The sequence below is a fragment of the Ambystoma mexicanum genome, chromosome 10 (assembly GCF_040938575.1).
Source record: "Ambystoma mexicanum isolate Mex_15411 chromosome 10, UKY_AmexF1_1, whole genome shotgun sequence".
NCBI lineage: Eukaryota > Metazoa > Chordata > Amphibia > Caudata > Ambystomatidae > Ambystoma > Ambystoma mexicanum.
This window is the reverse complement of record NC_090932.1, coordinates 585,892,187-585,910,820: the sequence shown is the minus strand read 5'-3', so window position 1 is coordinate 585,910,820 and position 18,634 is coordinate 585,892,187.

Sequence of the window (18,634 nt, the reverse complement as noted above, 5' to 3'; positions counted from 1 at the left end):
TATCTCAATGATTCTAATAACAAACCTGAGACCCGTCCTATAACATGAGATGGGATATCCAACTCCTTCCCATTCCAATCCTGAGACACTTCCGATAGCAGAGATGTGATATCTCAATGCTTATACCAAACCTGAGACCCTTCCTATAACATGAGATGTGATATCCAACTCCTTCCCGTTCCAAACCTGAGACTCTTCCTTTAGCATGAGATGTGATATCCTGCTCCTTCCCATTCCAATCCTGAGACACTTCCGATAGCATGAGATGTGATATCTAAATGCTTCTAATATCAAAACTGAGACCCTCCCTATAGCATGATATGTGATATCTAAGTCCTTCCCATTCCAATCCTGAGACCCTTCTGATAGCATGAGATGTGATATCTCAATGCCTCTAATACCAAACCTGAGATCCTACCTCTAACATGAAATGTGATATCCAACTCTCTCCCCTTCCAAACCTGAGAGCCTTCCTATAGCATGAGATGTGATATCCAAGTCCTTCCCATTCCAATCCTGAGACCCTTCCTATAACATGGGATGTGATATCCAACTCCTTCCCATTCCAACCTGAGACCCTTCCTATAGCATGAGATGTGATATCAAACTCCTTCCCATTCCAATCCTGAGACCCTTCCTATAACATGGGATGTGATATCCAACTCCTTCCCATTCCAATCCTGAGACCCATACTATGGCATGAGATGTGATATCAAACTCCTTCCCATTCCAATTCTGAGACCCTTCCTATACCATGAGACTTGATATCTCAATGCTTCTAATACCAAACCTGAGACCCGTCCTATAACATGAGATGTGATATCCAAATCCTTCCCCTTCCAAACCTTAGACCCTTCCTTTATCATGAGATGTGATATCCAACTCCTTCCCATTCCAATCCTGAGACCCTTCCTATAGCATGAGATGTGATATCTCAATGCTTCTAATACCAAACCTGAGACCCTTCCTATAACATGAGATGGGAATATCCAACTCCTTACATTCCAATCCTGAGACCCTTCCGATAGCAGAGATGTGATATCTCAATGTTTATACCAAACCTGAGATCCTTCCTATAACATGAGATGTGATATCCAACTCCTTCCCATTCCAATACTGAGACACTTCCTATAGCATGAGATGTGATATCTCACTGCTTATACCAAACCTGAGACCCTTCCTATAGCATGAGATGTGATATCCAACTCCTTCCCATTCCAATCCTGAGACCCTTCCTATAGCATGAGATGTGATATCTCAATGCTTCTAATATCAAACTTGAGAGCCTCCCTATAGCATGAGATGTGATATCCAAGTCCTTCCCATTCCAATCCTGAGACACTTCCTATAGCATGATATGTGATATCTCAATGTTTCTAATACCAAACCTGAGACTCTTCCTATAACATGAGATGGGATATCCAACTCCTTCCCATTCCAATCCTGAGACCCTTCCGATAGCAGAGATGTGATATCTCAATGCTTATACCAAACCTGAGACCCTTCCTACGGCATGAGATGTCATATACAACTCCTTCCCATTCCAATCCTGAGACCCTTCCTATAGCATGAGATGTGATATCTCAATGCTTATACCAAACCTGAGACCCTTCCTATAGTATGAGATGTGATATCCAACTCCTTCCCATTCCAATCCTGAGACCCTTCCTATAGCATGAGATGTGATGTCTCAATGCTTCTAATACCAAACCTGAGATCCTTCCTATAACATGAGATGTGATATCCAACTCCTTCCATTCCAATCCTGAGACCCTTCCTATAGCATGAGATTTGATATCTCAATGCTTATACCAAACCTGAGACCCTTCCTATAGCATGAGATGTGATATCCAAGTCCTTCCCATTCCAATCCTTAGACCCTTCCTACAGCATGCAATATGATATCTCAATGATTCTAATAACAATCCTGAGACCCGTCCTATAACATGAGATGGGATATCCAATTCCTTCCCATTCCAATCCTGAGACACTTCCGATAGCAGAGATGTGATATCTCAATGCTTATACCAAACCTGAGACCCTTCCTATAACATGAGATCGGATATCCAACTCCTTTTCGTTCCAAACCTGAGACCCTTCCTTTAGCATGAGATGTTATATCCAGCTCCTTCCCATTCCAATCCTGAGACACTTCCGATAGCATGAGATGTGATATCTCAATGCTTCTAATATCAAAACTGAGACTCTTCCTATAACATGACATGGGATATCCAACTCCTTCCCATTCCAATCCTGAGACCCTTCCGATAGCAGAGATGTGATATCTCAATGCTTATACCAAACCTGAGACCCTTCCTACGGCATGAGATGTCATATACAACTCCTTCCCATTCCAATCCTGAGACCCTTCCTATAGCATGAGATGTGATATCTCAATGCTTATACCAAACCTGAGACCCTTCCTATAGCATGAGATGTGATATCCAACTCCTTCCCATTCCAATCCTGAGACCCTTCCTATAGCATGAGATGTGATATCTCAATGCTTATACCAAACCTGAGACCCTTCCTATAGCATGAGATGTGATATCCAACTCCTTCCCATTCCAATCCTGAGACCCTTCCTATAGCATGAGATGTGATATCTCAATGTTTATACCAAACCTGAGACCCTTCCTATAGCATGAGATGTGATATCTCAATGCTTATACCAAACCTGAGACCCTTCCTATAACATGAGATGGGATATCCAACTCCTTCCCATTCCAATCCTGAGACACTTCCGATAGCAGAGATGTGATATCTCAATGCTTATACCAGACCTTAGACCCTTCCTATAACATGAGATCGGATATCCAACTCCTTCCCGTTCCAAACCTGAGACCCTTCCTTTAGCATGAGATGTGATATCCAGCTCCTTCCCATTCCAATCCTGAGACACTTCCGATAGCATGAGATGTGATATCTCAATGCTTCTAATATCAAAACGGAAACCCTCCCTATAGCATGATATGTGATATCTAAGTCCTTCCCATTCCAATCCTGAGACCCTTCCTATAGCATGAGATGTGATATCTCAATGCTTCTACCAAACCTGAGACCCTTCCTTTAGCATGAGATGTGATATCCAACTCCTTCCCATTCCAATCCTGAGACCCTTCCTATAGCATGAGATGTGATATCTCAATACTTCTAATACCAAACCTGAGATCCTTCCGATAACATGAGATGTGATATCCAAATCCTTCCCCTTCCAAACCTGAGACCCTCCCTTTAGCATGAGATGTGATATCCAACTCCTTCCCATTCCAATCCTGAGACCCTTCTGATAGCATGAGATGTGATATCTCAATGCTTCTAATACCAAACCTGAGATCCTTCCGATAGCATGAGATGTGATATCTCAATGCTTCTAATACCAAACCTGAGATCCTTCCTATAACATGAGATGTGATATCCAAATCCTTCCCCTTCCAATTCTGAGACCCTCCCTTTAACATGAGATGTGATATCCAACTCCTTCCCATTCCAACCTGAGACCCTTCCTATAGCATGAGATGTGATATCTCAATGCTTATACCAAACCTGAGACCCTTCCTATAACATGAGATGGGATATCCAACTCCTTCCCATTCCAATCCTGAGACACTTCCGATAGCAGAGATGTGATATCTCAATGCTTATACCAGACCTTAGACCCTTCCTATAACATGAGATCGGATATCCAACTCCTTCCCTTTCCAAACCTGAGACCCTTCCTTTAGCATGAGATGTGATATCCAGCTCCTTCCCATTCCAATGCTGAGACACTTCCGATAGCATGAGATGTGATATCTCAATGCTTCTAATATCAAAACGGAAACCCTCCCTATAGCATGATATGTGATATCCAACTCCTTCCCATTCCAATCCTGAGACCCTTCCTATAGCATGAGATGTGATATCTCAATACTTCTAATACCAAACCTGAGATCCTTCCGATAACATGAGATGTGATATCCAAATCCTTCCCCTTCCAAACCTGAGACCCTCCCTTTAGCATGAGATGTGATATCCAACTCCTTCCCATTCCAATCCTGAGACCCTTCTGATAGCATGAGATGTGATATCTCAATGCTTCTAATACCAAACCTGAGATCCTTCCGATAGCATGAGATGTGATATCTCAATGCTTCTAATACCAAACCTGAGATCCTTCCTATAACATGAGATGTGATATCCAAATCCTTCCCCTTCCAATTCTGAGACCCTCCCTTTAACATGAGATGTGATATCCAACTCCTTCCCATTCCAACCTGAGACCCTTCCTATAGCATGAGATGTGATATCTCAATGCTTATACCAAACCTGAGACCCTTCCTATAACATGAGATGGGATATCCAACTCCTTCCCATTCCAATCCTGAGACACTTCCGATAGCAGAGATGTGATATCTCAATGCTTTTACCAGACCTTAGACGCTTCCTATAACATGAGATCGGATATCCAACTCCTTCCCGTTCCAAACCTGAGACCCTTCCTTTAGCATGAGATGTGATATCCAGCTCCTTCCCATTCCAATCCTGAGACACTTCTGATAGCATGAGATGTGATATCTCAATGCTTCTAATATCAAAACGGAAACCCTCCCTATAGCATGATATGTGATATCTAAGTCCTTCCCATTCCAATCCTGAGACCCTTCCTATAGCATGAGATGTGATATCTCAATACTTCTAATACCAAACCTGAGATCTTTCCGATAACATGAGATGTGATATCCAAATCCTTCCCCTTCCAAACCTGAGACCCTCCCTTTAGCATGAGATGTGATATCCATCTCCTTCCCATTCCAATCCTGAGACCCTTCTGATAGCATGAGATGTGATATCTCAATGCTTCTAATACCAAACCTGAGATCCTTCCGATAGCATGAGATGTGATATCTCAATGCTTCTAATACCAAACCTGAGATCCTTCCTATAACATGAGATGTGATATCCAAATCCTTCCCCTTCCAATTCTGAGACCCTCCCTTTAACATGAGATGTGATATCCAACTCCTTCCCATTCCAACCTGAGACCCTTCCTATAGCATGAGATGTGATATCTCAATGCCTCTAATACCAAACCTGAGACCCTTCCTATAACATGAGATGTGATATCCAACTCCTTCCCGTTCCAAACCTGAGACTCTTCCTTTAGCATGAGATGTGATATCCAGCTCCTTCCCATTCCAATCCTGAGACACTTCCGATAGCATGAGATGTGATATCTCAATGCTTCTAATATCAAAACTGAGACCCTCCCTATAGCATGATATGTGATATCTAAGTCCTTCCCATTCCAATCCTGAGACCCTTCCTATAGCATGAGATGTGATATCTCAATGCTTCTACCAAACCTGAGACCCTTCCTTTAGCATGAGGTGTGATATCCAACTCCTTCCCATTCCAATCCTGAGACCCTTCCTATAGCATGAGATGTGATATCTCAATACTTCTAATACCAAACCTGAGATCCTTCCTATAGCATGAGATGTGATATCTCAATGCTTCTAATACCAAACCTGAGACCCTTCCTACAGCATGCGATGTGATATCTCACTGCTTATACCAAACCTGAGACCCTTCCTATAGCATGAGATGTGATATCCAACTCCTTCCCATTCCAATCCTGAGACCCTTCCTATAGCATGAGATGTGATATCTCAATGCTTCTAATATCAAACTTGAGTGCCTCCCTATAGCATGAGATGTGATATCCAAGTCCTTCCCATTCCAATCCTGAGACACTTCCTATAGCATGAGATGTGATATCTCAATGCTTCTAATACCAAACCTGAGACTCTTCCTATAACATGAGATGGGATATCCAACTCCTTCCCATTCCAATCCTGAGACCCTTCCGATAGCAGAGATGTGATATCTCAATGCTTATACCAAACCTGAGACCCTTCCTACGGCATGAGATGTCATATACAACTCCTTCCAATTCCAATCCTGAGACCCTTCCTATAGCATGAGATGTGATATCTCAATGCTTATACCAAACCTGAGACCCTTCCTATAGCATGAGATGTGATATCCAACTCCTTCCCATTCCAATCCTGAGACCCTTCCTATAGCATGAGATGTGATATCTCAATGCTTCTAATATCAAAACGGAAACCCTCCCTATAGCATGATATGTGATATCTAAGTCCTTCCCATTCCAATCCTGAGACCCTTCCTATAGCATGAGATGTGATATCTCAATACTTCTAATACCAAACCTGAGATCTTTCCGATAACATGAGATGTGATATCCAAATCCTTCCCCTTCCAAACCTGAGACCCTCCCTTTAGCATGAGATGTGATATCCATCTCCTTCCCATTCCAATCCTGAGACCCTTCTGATAGCATGAGATGTGATATCTCAATGCTTCTAATACCAAACCTGAGATCCTTCCGATAGCATGAGATGTGATATCTCAATGCTTCTAATACCAAACCTGAGATCCTTCCTATAACATGAGATGTGATATCCAAATCCTTCCCCTTCCAATTCTGAGACCCTCCCTTTAACATGAGATGTGATATCCAACTCCTTCCCATTCCAACCTGAGACCCTTCCTATAGCATGAGATGTGATATCTCAATGCCTCTAATACCAAACCTGAGACCCTTCCTATAACATGAGATGTGATATCCAACTCCTTCCCGTTCCAAACCTGAGACTCTTCCTTTAGCATGAGATGTGATATCCAGCTCCTTCCCATTCCAATCCTGAGACACTTCCGATAGCATGAGATGTGATATCTCAATGCTTCTAATATCAAAACTGAGACCCTCCCTATAGCATGATATGTGATATCTAAGTCCTTCCCATTCCAATCCTGAGACCCTTCCTATAGCATGAGATGTGATATCTCAATGCTTCTACCAAACCTGAGACCCTTCCTTTAGCATGAGGTGTGATATCCAACTCCTTCCCATTCCAATCCTGAGACCCTTCCTATAGCATGAGATGTGATATCTCAATACTTCTAATACCAAACCTGAGATCCTTCCTATAGCATGAGATGTGATATCTCAATGCTTCTAATACCAAACCTGAGACCCTTCCTACAGCATGCGATGTGATATCTCACTGCTTATACCAAACCTGAGACCCTTCCTATAGCATGAGATGTGATATCCAACTCCTTCCCATTCCAATCCTGAGACCCTTCCTATAGCATGAGATGTGATATCTCAATGCTTCTAATATCAAACTTGAGTGCCTCCCTATAGCATGAGATGTGATATCCAAGTCCTTCCCATTCCAATCCTGAGACACTTCCTATAGCATGAGATGTGATATCTCAATGCTTCTAATACCAAACCTGAGACTCTTCCTATAACATGAGATGGGATATCCAACTCCTTCCCATTCCAATCCTGAGACCCTTCCGATAGCAGAGATGTGATATCTCAATGCTTATACCAAACCTGAGACCCTTCCTACGGCATGAGATGTCATATACAACTCCTTCCAATTCCAATCCTGAGACCCTTCCTATAGCATGAGATGTGATATCTCAATGCTTATACCAAACCTGAGACCCTTCCTATAGCATGAGATGTGATATCCAACTCCTTCCCATTCCAATCCTGAGACCCTTCCTATAGCATGAGATGTGATATCTCAATGCTTATACCAAACCTGAGACCCTTCCTATGGCATGAGATGTCATATACAACTCCTTCCCATTCCAATCCTGAGACCCTTCCTATAGCATGAGATGTGATATCTCAATGCTTATACCAAACCTGAGACCCTTCCTATAGCATGAGATGTGATATCCAACTCCTTCCCATTCCAATCCTGAGACCCTTCCTATAGCATGAGATGTGATATCTCAATGCTTCTAATATCAAACTTGAGTGCCTCCCTATAGCATGAGATGTGATATCCAAGTCCTTCCCATTCCAATCCTGAGACACTTCCTATAGCATGAGATGTGATATCTCAATGCTTCTAATACCAAACCTGAGACTCTTCCTATAACATGAGATGGGATATCCAACTCCTTCCCATTCCAATCCTGAGACCCTTCCGATAGCAGAGATGTGATATCTCAATGCTTATACCAGACCTTAGACCCTTCCTATAACATGAGATCGGATATCCAACTCCTTCCCGTTCCAAACCTGAGACCCTTCCTTTAGCATGAGATGTGATATCCAGCTCCTTCCCATTCCAATCCTGAGACACTTCCGATAGCATGAGATGTGATATCTCAATGCTTCTAATATCAAAACGGAAACCCTCCCTATAGCATGATATGTGATATCTAAGTCCTTCCCATTCCAATCCTGAGACCCTTCCTATAGCATGAGATGTGATATCTCAATGCTGCTACCAAACCTGAGACCCTTCCTTGAGCATGAGATGTGATATCCAACTCCTTCCCATTCCAATCCTGAGACCCTTCCTATAGCATGAGATGTGATATCTCAATACTTCTAATACCAAACCTGAGATCCTTCCGATAACATGAGATGTGATATCCAAATCCTTCCCCTTCCAAACCTGAGACCCTCCATTTAGCATGAGATGTGATATCCAACTCCTTCCCATTCCAATCCTGAGACCCTTCTGATAGCATGAGATGTGATATCTCAATGCTTCTAATACCAAACCTGAGATCCTTCCGATAGCATGAGATGTGATATCTCAATGCTTCTAATACCAAACCTGAGATCCTTCCTATAACATGAGATGTGATATCCAAATCCTTCCCCTTCCAATTCTGAGACCCTCCCTTTAACATGAGATGTGATATCCAACTCCTTCCCATTCCAACCTGAGACCCTTCCTATAGCATGAGATGTGATATCTCAATGCCTCTAATACCAAACCTGAGATCCTTCCTCTAACATGAAATGTGATATCCAACTCCTTCCCTTTCCAAACATGAGAGCCTATCTATAGCATGAGATGTGATATCCAAGTCCTTCCCATTCCAATCCTTAGACCCTTCCTACAGCATGCAATATGATATCTCAATGATTCTAATAACAAACCTGAGACCCGTCCTATAACATGAGATGGGATATCCAACTCCTTCCCATTCCAATCCTGAGACACTTCCGATAGCAGAGATGTGATATCTCAATGCTTATACCAAACCTGAGACCCTTCCTATAACATGAGATGTGATATCCAACTCCTTCCCGTTCCAAACCTGAGACTCTTCCTTTAGCATGAGATGTGATATCCTGCTCCTTCCCATTCCAATCCTGAGACACTTCCGATAGCATGAGATGTGATATCTAAATGCTTCTAATATCAAAACTGAGACCCTCCCTATAGCATGATATGTGATATCTAAGTCCTTCCCATTCCAATCCTGAGACCCTTCTGATAGCATGAGATGTGATATCTCAATGCCTCTAATACCAAACCTGAGATCCTTCCGATAACATGAGATGTGATATCCAAATCCTTCCACTTCCAAACCTGAGACCCTCCCTTTAGCATGAGATGTGATATCCAACTCCTTCCCATTCCAATCCTGAGACCCTTCTGATAGCATGAGATCTGATATCTCAATGCTTCTAATACCAAACCTGAGATCCTTCCGATAGCATGAGATGTGATATCTCAATGCTTCTAATACCAAACCTGAGATCCTTCCTATAACATGAGATGTGATATCCAAATCCTTCCCCTTCCAATTCTGAGACCCTCCCTTTAACATGAGATGTGATATCCAACTCCTTCCCATTCCAACCTGAGACCCTTCCTATAGCATGAGATGTGATATCTCAATGCCTCTAATACCAAACCTGAGATCCTTCCTCTAACATGAAATGTGATATCCAACTCCTTCCCTTTCCAAACATGAGAGCCTATCTATAGCATGAGATGTGATATCCAAGTCCTTCCCATTCCAATCCTTAGACCCTTCCTACAGCATGCAATATGATATCTCAATGATTCTAATAACAAACCTGAGACCCGTCCTATAACATGAGATGGGATATCCAACTCATTCCCATTCCAATCCTGAGACACTTCCGATAGCAGAGATGTGATATCTCAATGCTTATACCAAACCTGAGACCCTTCCTATAACATGAGATGTGATATCCAACTCCTTCCCGTTCCAAACCTGAGACTCTTCCTTTAGCATGAGATGTGATATCCTGCTCCTTCCCATTCCAATCCTGAGACACTTCCGATAGCATTAGATGTGATATCTAAATGCTTCTAATATCAAAACTGAGACCCTCCCTATAGTATGATATGTGATATCTAAGTCCTTCCCATTCCAATCCTGAGACCCTTCTGATAGCATGAGATGTGATATCTCAATGCCTCTAATACCAAACCTGAGATCCTTCCGATAACATGAGATGTGATATCCAAATCCTTCCCCTTCCAAACCTGAGACCCTCCCTTTAGCATGAGATGTGATATCCAACTCCTTCCCATTCCAATCCTGAGACACTTCCGATAGCATGAGATGTGATATCTCAATGCCTCTAATACCAAACCTGAGATCCTTCCTCTAACATGAAATGTGATATCCAACTCCTTCCCTTTCCAAACATGAGAGCCTATCTATAGCATGAGATGTGATATCCAAGTCCTTCCCATTCCAATCCTTAGACCCTTCCTACAGCATGCAATATGATATCTCAATGCTTCTAATACCAAACCTGAGATCCTTCCGATAGCATGAGATGTGATATCTCAATGCTTCTAATACCAAACCTGAGATCCTTCCTATAACATGAGATGTGATATCCAAATCCTTCCCCTTCCAATTCTGAGACCCTCCCTTTAACATGAGATGTGATATCCAACTCCTTCCCATTCCAACCTGAGACCCTTCCTATAGCATGAGATGTGATATCTCAATGCCTCTAATACCAAACCTGAGATCCTTCCTCTAACATGAAATGTGATATCCAACTCCTTCCCTTTCCAAACATGAGAGCCTATCTATAGCATGAGATGTGATATCCAAGTCCTTCCCATTCCAATCCTTAGACCCTTCCTACAGCATGCAATATGATATCTCAATGATTCTAATAACAAACCTGAGACCCGTCCTATAACATGAGATGGGATATCCAACTCCTTCCCATTCCAATCCTGAGACACTTCCGATAGCAGAGATGTGATATCTCAATGCTTTTACCAGACCTTAGACGCTTCCTATAACATGAGATCGGATATCCAACTCCTTCCCGTTCCAAACCTGAGACCCTTCCTTTAGCATGAGATGTGATATCCAGCTCCTTCCCATTCCAATCCTGAGACACTTCTGATAGCATGAGATGTGATATCTCAATGCTTCTAATATCAAAACGGAAACCCTCCCTATAGCATGATATGTGATATCTAAGTCCTTCCCATTCCAATCCTGAGACCCTTCCTATAGCATGAGATGTGATATCTCAATACTTCTAATACCAAACCTGAGATCTTTCCGATAACATGAGATGTGATATCCAAATCCTTCCCCTTCCAAACCTGAGACCCTCCCTTTAGCATGAGATGTGATATCCATCTCCTTCCCATTCCAATCCTGAGACCCTTCTGATAGCATGAGATGTGATATCTCAATGCTTCTAATACCAAACCTGAGATCCTTCCGATAGCATGAGATGTGATATCTCAATGCTTCTAATACCAAACCTGAGATCCTTCCTATAACATGAGATGTGATATCCAAATCCTTCCCCTTCCAATTCTGAGACCCTCCCTTTAACATGAGATGTGATATCCAACTCCTTCCCATTCCAACCTGAGACCCTTCCTATAGCATGAGATGTGATATCTCAATGCCTCTAATACCAAACCTGAGACCCTTCCTATAACATGAGATGTGATATCCAACTCCTTCCCGTTCCAAACCTGAGACTCTTCCTTTAGCATGAGATGTGATATCCAGCTCCTTCCCATTCCAATCCTGAGACACTTCCGATAGCATGAGATGTGATATCTCAATGCTTCTAATATCAAAACTGAGACCCTCCCTATAGCATGATATGTGATATCTAAGTCCTTCCCATTCCAATCCTGAGACCCTTCCTATAGCATGAGATGTGATATCTCAATGCTTCTACCAAACCTGAGACCCTTCCTTTAGCATGAGGTGTGATATCCAACTCCTTCCCATTCCAATCCTGAGACCCTTCCTATAGCATGAGATGTGATATCTCAATACTTCTAATACCAAACCTGAGATCCTTCCTATAGCATGAGATGTGATATCTCAATGCTTCTAATACCAAACCTGAGACCCTTCCTACAGCATGCGATGTGATATCTCACTGCTTATACCAAACCTGAGACCCTTCCTATAGCATGAGATGTGATATCCAACTCCTTCCCATTCCAATCCTGAGACCCTTCCTATAGCATGAGATGTGATATCTCAATGCTTCTAATATCAAACTTGAGTGCCTCCCTATAGCATGAGATGTGATATCCAAGTCCTTCCCATTCCAATCCTGAGACACTTCCTATAGCATGAGATGTGATATCTCAATGCTTCTAATACCAAACCTGAGACTCTTCCTATAACATGAGATGGGATATCCAACTCCTTCCCATTCCAATCCTGAGACCCTTCCGATAGCAGAGATGTGATATCTCAATGCTTATACCAAACCTGAGACCCTTCCTACGGCATGAGATGTCATATACAACTCCTTCCAATTCCAATCCTGAGACCCTTCCTATAGCATGAGATGTGATATCTCAATGCTTATACCAAACCTGAGACCCTTCCTATAGCATGAGATGTGATATCCAACTCCTTCCCATTCCAATCCTGAGACCCTTCCTATAGCATGAGATGTGATATCTCAATGCTTCTAATATCAAAACGGAAACCCTCCCTATAGCATGATATGTGATATCTAAGTCCTTCCCATTCCAATCCTGAGACCCTTCCTATAGCATGAGATGTGATATCTCAATACTTCTAATACCAAACCTGAGATCTTTCCGATAACATGAGATGTGATATCCAAATCCTTCCCCTTCCAAACCTGAGACCCTCCCTTTAGCATGAGATGTGATATCCATCTCCTTCCCATTCCAATCCTGAGACCCTTCTGATAGCATGAGATGTGATATCTCAATGCTTCTAATACCAAACCTGAGATCCTTCCGATAGCATGAGATGTGATATCTCAATGCTTCTAATACCAAACCTGAGATCCTTCCTATAACATGAGATGTGATATCCAAATCCTTCCCCTTCCAATTCTGAGACCCTCCCTTTAACATGAGATGTGATATCCAACTCCTTCCCATTCCAACCTGAGACCCTTCCTATAGCATGAGATGTGATATCTCAATGCCTCTAATACCAAACCTGAGACCCTTCCTATAACATGAGATGTGATATCCAACTCCTTCCCGTTCCAAACCTGAGACTCTTCCTTTAGCATGAGATGTGATATCCAGCTCCTTCCCATTCCAATCCTGAGACACTTCCGATAGCATGAGATGTGATATCTCAATGCTTCTAATATCAAAACTGAGACCCTCCCTATAGCATGATATGTGATATCTAAGTCCTTCCCATTCCAATCCTGAGACCCTTCCTATAGCATGAGATGTGATATCTCAATGCTTCTACCAAACCTGAGACCCTTCCTTTAGCATGAGGTGTGATATCCAACTCCTTCCCATTCCAATCCTGAGACCCTTCCTATAGCATGAGATGTGATATCTCAATACTTCTAATACCAAACCTGAGATCCTTCCTATAGCATGAGATGTGATATCTCAATGCTTCTAATACCAAACCTGAGACCCTTCCTACAGCATGCGATGTGATATCTCACTGCTTATACCAAACCTGAGACCCTTCCTATAGCATGAGATGTGATATCCAACTCCTTCCCATTCCAATCCTGAGACCCTTCCTATAGCATGAGATGTGATATCTCAATGCTTCTAATATCAAACTTGAGTGCCTCCCTATAGCATGAGATGTGATATCCAAGTCCTTCCCATTCCAATCCTGAGACACTTCCTATAGCATGAGATGTGATATCTCAATGCTTCTAATACCAAACCTGAGACTCTTCCTATAACATGAGATGGGATATCCAACTCCTTCCCATTCCAATCCTGAGACCCTTCCGATAGCAGAGATGTGATATCTCAATGCTTATACCAAACCTGAGACCCTTCCTACGGCATGAGATGTCATATACAACTCCTTCCAATTCCAATCCTGAGACCCTTCCTATAGCATGAGATGTGATATCTCAATGCTTATACCAAACCTGAGACCCTTCCTATAGCATGAGATGTGATATCCAACTCCTTCCCATTCCAATCCTGAGACCCTTCCTATAGCATGAGATGTGATATCTCAATGCTTATACCAAACCTGAGACCCTTCCTATGGCATGAGATGTCATATACAACTCCTTCCCATTCCAATCCTGAGACCCTTCCTATAGCATGAGATGTGATATCTCAATGCTTATACCAAACCTGAGACCCTTCCTATAGCATGAGATGTGATATCCAACTCCTTCCCATTCCAATCCTGAGACCCTTCCTATAGCATGAGATGTGATATCTCAATGCTTCTAATATCAAACTTGAGTGCCTCCCTATAGCATGAGATGTGATATCCAAGTCCTTCCCATTCCAATCCTGAGACACTTCCTATAGCATGAGATGTGATATCTCAATGCTTCTAATACCAAACCTGAGACTCTTCCTATAACATGAGATGGGATATCCAACTCCTTCCCATTCCAATCCTGAGACCCTTCCGATAGCAGAGATGTGATATCTCAATGCTTATACCAGACCTTAGACCCTTCCTATAACATGAGATCGGATATCCAACTCCTTCCCGTTCCAAACCTGAGACCCTTCCTTTAGCATGAGATGTGATATCCAGCTCCTTCCCATTCCAATCCTGAGACACTTCCGATAGCATGAGATGTGATATCTCAATGCTTCTAATATCAAAACGGAAACCCTCCCTATAGCATGATATGTGATATCTAAGTCCTTCCCATTCCAATCCTGAGACCCTTCCTATAGCATGAGATGTGATATCTCAATGCTGCTACCAAACCTGAGACCCTTCCTTGAGCATGAGATGTGATATCCAACTCCTTCCCATTCCAATCCTGAGACCCTTCCTATAGCATGAGATGTGATATCTCAATACTTCTAATACCAAACCTGAGATCCTTCCGATAACATGAGATGTGATATCCAAATCCTTCCCCTTCCAAACCTGAGACCCTCCATTTAGCATGAGATGTGATATCCAACTCCTTCCCATTCCAATCCTGAGACCCTTCTGATAGCATGAGATGTGATATCTCAATGCTTCTAATACCAAACCTGAGATCCTTCCGATAGCATGAGATGTGATATCTCAATGCTTCTAATACCAAACCTGAGATCCTTCCTATAACATGAGATGTGATATCCAAATCCTTCCCCTTCCAATTCTGAGACCCTCCCTTTAACATGAGATGTGATATCCAACTCCTTCCCATTCCAACCTGAGACCCTTCCTATAGCATGAGATGTGATATCTCAATGCCTCTAATACCAAACCTGAGATCCTTCCTCTAACATGAAATGTGATATCCAACTCCTTCCCTTTCCAAACATGAGAGCCTATCTATAGCATGAGATGTGATATCCAAGTCCTTCCCATTCCAATCCTTAGACCCTTCCTACAGCATGCAATATGATATCTCAATGATTCTAATAACAAACCTGAGACCCGTCCTATAACATGAGATGGGATATCCAACTCCTTCCCATTCCAATCCTGAGACACTTCCGATAGCAGAGATGTGATATCTCAATGCTTATACCAAACCTGAGACCCTTCCTATAACATGAGATGTGATATCCAACTCCTTCCCGTTCCAAACCTGAGACTCTTCCTTTAGCATGAGATGTGATATCCTGCTCCTTCCCATTCCAATCCTGAGACACTTCCGATAGCATGAGATGTGATATCTAAATGCTTCTAATATCAAAACTGAGACCCTCCCTATAGCATGATATGTGATATCTAAGTCCTTCCCATTCCAATCCTGAGACCCTTCTGATAGCATGAGATGTGATATCTCAATGCCTCTAATACCAAACCTGAGATCCTTCCGATAACATGAGATGTGATATCCAAATCCTTCCACTTCCAAACCTGAGACCCTCCCTTTAGCATGAGATGTGATATCCAACTCCTTCCCATTCCAATCCTGAGACCCTTCTGATAGCATGAGATCTGATATCTCAATGCTTCTAATACCAAACCTGAGATCCTTCCGATAGCATGAGATGTGATATCTCAATGCTTCTAATACCAAACCTGAGATCCTTCCTATAACATGAGATGTGATATCCAAATCCTTCCCCTTCCAATTCTGAGACCCTCCCTTTAACATGAGATGTGATATCCAACTCCTTCCCATTCCAACCTGAGACCCTTCCTATAGCATGAGATGTGATATCTCAATGCCTCTAATACCAAACCTGAGATCCTTCCTCTAACATGAAATGTGATATCCAACTCCTTCCCTTTCCAAACATGAGAGCCTATCTATAGCATGAGATGTGATATCCAAGTCCTTCCCATTCCAATCCTTAGACCCTTCCTACAGCATGCAATATGATATCTCAATGATTCTAATAACAAACCTGAGACCCGTCCTATAACATGAGATGGGATATCCAACTCATTCCCATTCCAATCCTGAGACACTTCCGATAGCAGAGATGTGATATCTCAATGCTTATACCAAACCTGAGACCCTTCCTATAACATGAGATGTGATATCCAACTCCTTCCCGTTCCAAACCTGAGACTCTTCCTTTAGCATGAGATGTGATATCCTGCTCCTTCCCATTCCAATCCTGAGACACTTCCGATAGCATTAGATGTGATATCTAAATGCTTCTAATATCAAAACTGAGACCCTCCCTATAGTATGATATGTGATATCTAAGTCCTTCCCATTCCAATCCTGAGACCCTTCTGATAGCATGAGATGTGATATCTCAATGCCTCTAATACCAAACCTGAGATCCTTCCGATAACATGAGATGTGATATCCAAATCCTTCCCCTTCCAAACCTGAGACCCTCCCTTTAGCATGAGATGTGATATCCAACTCCTTCCCATTCCAATCCTGAGACACTTCCGATAGCATGAGATGTGATATCTCAATGCCTCTAATACCAAACCTGAGATCCTTCCTCTAACATGAAATGTGATATCCAACTCCTTCCCTTTCCAAACATGAGAGCCTATCTATAGCATGAGATGTGATATCCAAGTCCTTCCCATTCCAATCCTTAGACCCTTCCTACAGCATGCAATATGATATCTCAATGCTTCTAATACCAAACCTGAGATCCTTCCGATAGCATGAGATGTGATATCTCAATGCTTCTAATACCAAACCTGAGATCCTTCCTATAACATGAGATGTGATATCCAAATCCTTCCCCTTCCAATTCTGAGACCCTCCCTTTAACATGAGATGTGATATCCAACTCCTTCCCATTCCAACCTGAGACCCTTCCTATAGCATGAGATGTGATATCTCAATGCCTCTAATACCAAACCTGAGATCCTTCCTCTAACATGAAATGTGATATCCAACTCCTTCCCTTTCCAAACATGAGAGCCTATCTATAGCATGAGATGTGATATCCAAGTCCTTCCCATTCCAATCCTTAGACCCTTCCTACAGCATGCAATATGATATCTCAATGATTCTAATAACAAACCTGAGACCCGTCCTATAACATGAGATGGGATATCCAACTCATTCCCATTCCAATCCTGAGACACTTCCGATAGCAGAGATGTGATATCTCAATGCTTATACCAAACCTGAGACCCTTCCTATAACATGAGATGTGATATCCAACTCCTTCCCGTTCCAAACCTGAGACTCTTCCTTTAGCATGAGATGTGATATCCTGCTCCTTCCCATTCCAATCCTGAGACACTTCCGATAGCATGAGATGTGATATCTAAATGCTTCTAATATCAAAACTGAGACCCTCCCTATAGTATGATATGTGATATCTAAGTCCTTCCCATTCCAATCCTGAGACCCTTCTGATAGCATGAGATGTGATATCTCAATGCCTCTAATACCAAACCTGAGATCCTTCCGATAACATGAGATGTGATATCCAAATCCTTCCCCTTCCAAACCTGAGACCCTCCCTTTAGCATGAGATGTGATATCCAACTCCTTCCCATTCCAATCCTGAGACACTTCCGATAGCATGAGATGTGATATCTCAATGCTTCTAATATCAAAACGGAAACCCTCCCTATAGCATGATATGTGATATCCAACTCCTTCCCATTCCAATCCTGAGACCCTTCCTATAGCATGAGATGTGATATCTCAATACTTCTAATACCAAACCTGAGATCCTTCCGATAACATGAGATGTGATATCCAAATCCTTCCCCTTCCAAACCTGAGACCCTCCCTTTAGCATGAGATGTGATATCCAACTCCTTCCCATTCCAATCCTGAGACACTTCCGATAGCATGAGATGTGATATCTCAATGCTTCTAATATCAAAACGGAAACCCTCCCTTTAGCATGAGATGTGATATCCAACTCCTTCCCATTCCAATCCTGAGACCTTTCTGATAGCATGAGATGTGATA